The 7,680-nt window shown below is 34.2% G+C and overlaps 1 pseudogene; it reads right to left on the bottom strand.

Annotated features, from left to right (window-relative positions):
* Positions 1 to 6,755: 6,755 nt before the first annotated feature.
* LOC126876370 (5S ribosomal RNA) lies at positions 6,756 to 6,873 on the bottom strand (annotated as a pseudogene).
* Between the last annotated feature and the right edge of the window lie 807 nt (positions 6,874 to 7,680).

The following is a 7,680-nucleotide window of genomic DNA, read 5'->3' as shown; positions in this document are numbered from 1 at the left end:
TTTTATTTTTTCATTATATATTTACATATTGCACGAAATATATTTTATTATTAATTTAAATTATTTCAAGTTTAATCAATTGGAGTTTCAATTTTATTTTTATCAATAGCAACAGCATTTCTTGGATATGTATTACCATGAGGTCAAATATCTTTTTGAGGAGCAATAGTTATTACTAATTTAATTTCAGCTATCCCATATATTGGACAATTTACAGTTGAATGAATCTGAGGTGGATTTTCAATTAATAATGATACATTAAACCGATTTTATTCATTTCATTTTATTTTACCATTTATTATTTTAATAATAGTATTTATACATTTAATTATCCTTCATGTTACAGGATCATCAAACCCAATACACTCAAAATTAAATATTTATAAAATTAATTTTCATCCATATTTTTCAATTAAAGATTTAATTACAATCATTTTAACATTTATTTTATTTATATTAATTAACTTACAAATACATTACATCTTAGGTGATCCAGATAATTTTAAAATAGCAAATCCAATAATTACACCAATTCATATTAAACCTGAATGATATTTTTTATTTGCATATTCAATTCTACGAACAATTCCAAATAAACTAGGAGGAGTAATTATACTTTTTATATCAATTTTTATTTTATATTTAATTCCATTAATTAATTTAAATAATTTAAAAAATAATAAATTTTATTTTATAAATAAAATTTTTTATTGATGATTTATTAATATTTTTATTATACTTACTTGGTTAGGAAAACAAATATTTGAATACCCATATACTAATTTAAATATATTACTTACATCATTATATTTTATATATTTAATTTTCTCATTTTTTATAAATAATATTTGAGATACATAGAGAAAATTAATTTTAACTTATTAACTACGAAAATAGGAATGGGGAAGTATGAAAGAAAGTAGGAAACTAAGAAGTATGTTTTCATGCGGTCATAAAATTTCCTCGGGTATAAAGCCAGGTATAATTCCTTAGGAAATTTTGAAAACATTTGGGGGAGGGGGTGCAAATCCTTGGAGGCGGAGCAAAAGACACTTTTGCAATGTCCGTCTGTTGCGATTCTGTCCTGCTTCTGTCGTCCTGTTTCTTAAAAACTCTATAATTTTCACTGCTTTAATACTTTTCTTGAACTATCAATATTATATAGCAGTGTACTATATCCAATTAATAATAATATTAGGATACATTGAATTAATAATAAATTTAAATCAAGAATCTCAATATTAATATCAACAATTTTTTTAGGATTTTATTTTAATTTTATACAAATTTTTGAATATTATAATTCATTTTTCTGTATTAATGATAGAATTTTTGGATCTATTTTTTTTTTATCTACCGGATTTCATGGTATTCACGTTCTTATTGGAACATTATTTCTATTATATTCTTTAATCCGAATAATAAAAAATCATTTTTCAATAATTCATCGTATTAATTTTGAATTTGCTATTTGATGTTGACATTTTGTTGATCTAATTTGATTATTCATTTATATATTTTATTACATCATCATAAATTAAATTAAATTTTAAATATATAGTATAATAAAATTACATTTAATTTCCAATTAAAAAATTTAATATTAAATTAATATACTTAATTAATATAATTTATTATTTATTAATTTTTATAATTTTAATAATTATTTTTTTATTAAATAAATTTTTATCAATATACAAAAAATTTAATATAGAACAAAATTTACCTTATGAATGTGGATTTAATCCAATTACAAAAATAAATATTCCATTTTCATTACCATTTTATTTAATTTCATTAACATTTCTAATTTTTGATGTAGAAATTGTTTTACTAATCCCTTTAATTTCATATATTAAAACATTAAATTTTCTATATTTATTTATTTTAATAATTTTTTATTTTTTATGCTAATTTTTTCTTTATTAATAGAATGATCATGTAATTATTTAAATTGAATGTTTTAATTATATAAGGATTTATAAAAATAAATCAATCTTTAAGTCGAAATTAAAAGTAAATTTTACTTCTCATATAAATTAAATTTATAAATTAAATAAAATAAATTTTAAATTGAAGCCAAATTAGAGGCATTTTATTGTTAATAAAATAATTGAATTTAACATACCAATTTATTAATACATATATATGTCGGGTTTTCATTAGAATTAGGGTTAGGGGCGTGAAACGAATCTTCGTTTGGGTTACACGTTGTCGTTATGCAATAGAGAAGACATTGACTAGTGCAAATACGATTATTATAGAACCGGACAAGTAACCGTGGTAGTTAGATACTCGAGAAACTAATGACAATGATCCTAGGTTCAATAACGAATCCGCGGTCGACGGGATGATAGATGAACGTACTCACAAAATCTAAGTCGGATGCGTGATATTCACTGGTCGTAAAGGGTTACTCCTTTCATCAGTGAGATCGCGAACGAGAATGCCTTTCCGTCCCAACGATGCCACGGAGGAAAAATTATGATGGGGTGTGTCTAAGGATACGAGATCATCGGATTCGTCGAGAAAAGCCTTCGTTCAGAAAGTAAGGGAAATTGACGTTGCTGCTAATTGGTCAATCTCCATATCGGTGGTTAGAAAAAGATGCTAGCCGCCCTCGAGGGAAAGTTGCTAGTGGGAGACGCCGCTCGTTGAAAAATATGTCTCCCCTATCTTCCCGTAGTTGGGACAAAGACTGTTTGTCTGTTTGAAGGACTTTAGTTAACTAAACCTTAAGATTTATAACGGGCCCTCGGGCTAGCCGAACATGTACTGCGGAGACGCATCGACATCTGGCAATCATCTTACTCGAAGAATAGGGTCTGCGTGTGGCGAGCTACGGGACAGAGACCGTTGGAATGTTTACTGTCGAGTGTTACAACTATTTCCTTTTTAAAGAGAGCTATAGAATTATTCCATGCCTTTGTTAGACAAAGCGTTCATCCCGTGACCGCGGCTACGTTCGGCTATTGACTGTCGCCTCGAGCCCAAGCTCATTATCACAGCTCTCGAACAATTACAATCGGATTGAATAACTACAATTGTTCAATTACAGCTATAGTAGACTCTAGGTTACAATGTTGCGGGATTATCCAAAATTTCAAAGGCTCCGGTGTTCTTTCATCTCCGACATATAAATAAGCGTAGCGACATAGAAGAGAGAGAGATAATTCCTTAGTTCAGAGTTCCTCAGTTCCCCAGTTCTTGTTAGTCTTGTTAATCGACGTGTTTGCATTTGTCAATTTGTAAATTATTGCAAATCTATCAAATTAAAATCTTGTAATTAATAAGAGTGAAAACGTATTGCGAACGATTTGAGTAACTTCGAGTATTTGAAATTTCAACGACAATTTCCAATTAGAATATGAATAAACATTTTTTGTGAAGAATATTTGTCTAATAATATAATAGGATTAAGCGAACATTTATTTTCACCAACTTTAATCCTCTCCCGTGCCAGTACTCCTGCGCGTAGCAGATCACCCGAAACGTGGAGTTTAATTGTCAATCGCATTAAATAACAGACAACACTACAATTTAATCTGAATTCAAAAATTAACGGCAACACAACCAAAACGAACCAAACAAAAACGTAACAATATTGATTTCTGATCCGGAGTCTAATAGTAAATTTGTCTTAGTTTTTAAATCTGGGGAGACTATTCTAGCGGTGGGAGTACTTGGAGTTTCGTTCATTTTTATTGAAACAATCCGGAGAGTCCAAATCTGAGTCCGATCCTTGGTGATTTTCTTTTGTCAATTCTTCTCGTATTTTCTTCTCTTTTTGATCCAGCAGGAAGGTTTTCCCACAGTATTTGGTGGTGGTTCCGTTGGTTTTACAGCCGGCTTTACATTCGCTCTGGTTTTTGTTGTAGATCGTGTAGTTGATTTTACGGGGATCGCTGCTCGTGTTTGTTTTACTGGCGTAGGTGCCGGCTTTCTTGCTACTGCCTGTACTCTCGGGCGATTCGGAATATCGTTCCTTCGTGGCTCGCCCCATTCTCCCGAAGGACGTGCCCGGTTTCCCGATTGTTCCGATGCATAGGGTACGATTATCCTAGCGTCTACTCTGGCTTTGAATGTATAACAATCTTTTATCAAATGCCCAGGTTTTTTTGCAATAATTGCATGTTAGCGCATTTTGTCTCGGAGCGTTTGGGCCATTTTGCGGCGGCGATATAGGTCTTCGATCCTGGCGGTTGTTTCCGATGTTTTTACTATTGCTCGGGGGACGAACGTTGTTACGATTGTAATTGTTCGGAGGTGTCGGACGTTGGTATTGCGTTCTGTCGTTTGCTCGTTTTAATTCTCGCGTTGCTTTAACAGCTTGGCGATACGAGTTCTTCTAAAGAATGGTATCCCGCTATTTTTACTCGCAAATATACCTCGTTTGGGAGTCCCTTAACGAAGGCCTCCCTTGTGTCCCAATCTATTGTGTCTTGAACATCCTGAGATATAATACCGTAATCACATCTTTCTCCGTCCATTATTGCTAACCTAAGGTTTCTGACGCGATCTATATAGTCTAGTATGTCTTCCCCCGGTCGTTCCAATATTGTTCCTAATTCTCCCTTATATTCGTTAAGGGATTTCCCTGGGCCGAACATATCCTTTAATTTGTTCCCGAAATCGTCCAAACTGTTTAGCTGACTGTCCTCTACGGCGAGGTACCCGTACCCGCGAAGCTTATTCATTAATAATTTTACCAATTGAGGCTCCTGATGCCGCGGAATCATGTTTCGTGCGCGCTCGTATGCTCTTAAAAATTGAAATACTGAGGGTCGATGTCTGTCGAATATTGGTACTGACTCGATCGCGTCTTTTAACTTAATTGGTTGGGGGCTACCGTCTGTCGGTATTGTCACCTGAGGAATTATCGGCAGTGATACGGGTGTCTCGATTTCCTTTTTTGTTTTGAGTGAACGCATGTCGTCTTGTAATTCATTGGTTTTTGTACTCATGTCGGCTCATTACTCGAAAATTTGCATCACATGCTCTTAGTTTTTCTGACAATGTCAAGAGCATGTCTTCGTTCAATGATTCTAATGGAGTTGCCATATTCTCTATTATATTTTGTCAATAACCGTAAGAACTTTAATCCTCTGTGGAGCGCATCCCACCGCTGCCACGAAAAAAATATTTTAATTGTTATTGTTACGTTTTCAATTGAGTTGTTGTTTTAGTTTTTCTTTTTTTTTTATTCTTACTTTCTTGGGCCCGTTACTATAGTAATTTACAATTATATGTATATGTATGTATGTATATGTATGTATATGTATAAATATGTATATGTATATGTATTTATCCGTGTAAGTTGTCGATAATGATATTGTAGTCATCTAGGGGGACAACGGGGCAAGTTATCTTTCCAAAAGCCAGAAAACTTTTTTCGGTTTCGGTAAGATCCATGTAAGCGTTTATACACTCAGTACTGGATGTCGCGGGTTGTATCTGTGACATATCTATATCGCACATTCGGCAATGCTTTGCTGTAGTTCGCTCCGGTACTCCACACAGCAAGTGTGTTGGCGTATCTTCGTGTAATTCTTGATCCTCCGGATCCAATCAGTCTTGACAAATAAAAACATATTGGAACTAGTAAGCAGAGCGGATTAGATGGACGCAACAACTGAATAACAATTCCTCGTAAGCATCCGGGTAGTCCGTAGGTAAGATTCCATCCGGAAGGTATAACAATTGGTTCTTCTGATTGTTAAATTCAACGCCCATTCTGTGTAACAGAACAAAGATATTTTATTATTAACATGTCTCGCTTTATTATGAAGTTTTTGTTGATTCATTTTGTCAGTGCGTCACAATGGGATTTTCCTTTCGGGGTATTGCCTTTATCTTTCAGTGTTTCATATATTCCTTCTAATTCGTCAATCATGGACGGGTTGATAGCTGATTACGATCCAGTTTTCCTTTCTCGTGACTGTTCGTTAACAGATTTTAACATTTTTGCTACTGTGTATTGTATTAATTGTCATTTATTATTTCTTCTTAATCCGTTCACCATGAGTAGTTAAGGGTTTAATAATTTATTATAAGGTTTTAATCCAACCCCTCTTCTTCTTGCGCTGAAATACTACTTGCAGTGAATAAAAAATGAACGAAAAAGGATAAACTAAATAAAAGAAAACAAAACAAGATATGCACTGGAACAGTCCGCATGGGAACCTCTGACGAAGATACCTCCGTATGCATCATTAAACGTTAATATTGAAATGACCAAAACCTATGTTCATAACAGTAAATCAAATCAAACACCGGAGGCAACAATCACATGGAAATAGTAATCAAAATCTACGTAATGATAATATACCAAATCAACAATCAAGATGCACAACCCGTCATCCGGAAGCCGACGCTACTCACCGCGTGTCAATGCAAGGGAGAAAAACAACAAACAAAACATATCTTATTAAATAAAATATAAGAATATAGACAAAATCACTCCAATAAAATAACACCCGCTGGGAACACATTTAGGCATATATACACACATGAATAAATAAGGCACTGTTACCAAGTAAAGTCAAAATCTACACACGGAGCATCAGGATACATTTCACGAAACCTATCTAAACACCATGAGAGTACTTCAGGACAAGTACCCCCCCCTTGATCTGAGGAATGGTGGCGTAGGAAAACCTCCAACACTTGATCAGGAATCTCCTCTGAGAAACGAACCTTCGCGCTGGCATCCGTATCAACCACCGCATGGGGGGCGCGGCGGGCCCAGCGCGCTCTGCCAACGCCACACGGAATCCCAGGCGATCACCCATCCAAGTACTATCCGTGCCCGGCGCTGCTTAACTTTCGTGATCTAACGGGAACGAGTGCACTCAGCGCGGCCAGGGCATTGCCTACTTTCACTTGAACTGGAATGCATTTAACTATGTGTACTGCTTCTCCTGCGACCAAAGCCATGTGTCCTGGAGTTTTGGTTATTGCATACGCAAATTCATCAGGTAATATAGTTGCTAGACTGAATGCATTCTCTATTATTTTCTTTTCCGAGATGCATCTTAGTGTCAATATATCCTGATAGAGTGCCGTTATTTGTCTTCTGACAGTTTTTCTACGTAAATGAATTTTGAGTTAACGTATGCGAATATATCCAAATTTTTGATTGCTGTTTTACGTTTGGGTATAAATGTATTTCCTTTAGTCGTTTTTAGGAAAAAGAGCTTGGGGTGTTCTGTGGATAACAGGGTGTATCCGCACAAAGGCTGTTCTCCAGTCTTGGTTAGCACAAAGGTTATTTCTTGAGTCGTAAAGGCAAAACCCGGTAGCGTCGGGTTGCTATTGGTTTTTATTTCTTGAATTTTTGTGGCGATTCCTTCATACAAGACGTCATATTGCTCGAACTTACATAGGAATAGTGGATGTGGCTGCCAATAGGTGTATCCATCTTCTGAATCCAAACAAGTTCCTTTATTAATAGCGCATTCATTGAACTATTCATTAGACTTATTCATTAGACTAGCACTATTCATTAAACTTATTTAACGAATAGTAAGTTTAATGAATAGTATGATTTACGAATAATAAGTTTAATGAATGCTATTAACAACGTTTTTGTGTTTAAACGAATCCACGGTCAACGGAATAACTCTTTACTAAGCGTAGACTAATCTTAGACGCAAAAATACGATTGTTGAAAATGCTCGA

Source organism: Bombus huntii, unplaced genomic scaffold (assembly GCF_024542735.1).
Source record: "Bombus huntii isolate Logan2020A unplaced genomic scaffold, iyBomHunt1.1 ctg00000072.1, whole genome shotgun sequence".
NCBI classification, from domain to species: domain Eukaryota; kingdom Metazoa; phylum Arthropoda; class Insecta; order Hymenoptera; family Apidae; genus Bombus; species Bombus huntii.
Note: the sequence above shows the minus strand (reverse complement) of the source record. Positions and strands in the feature narration are given on the sequence as shown.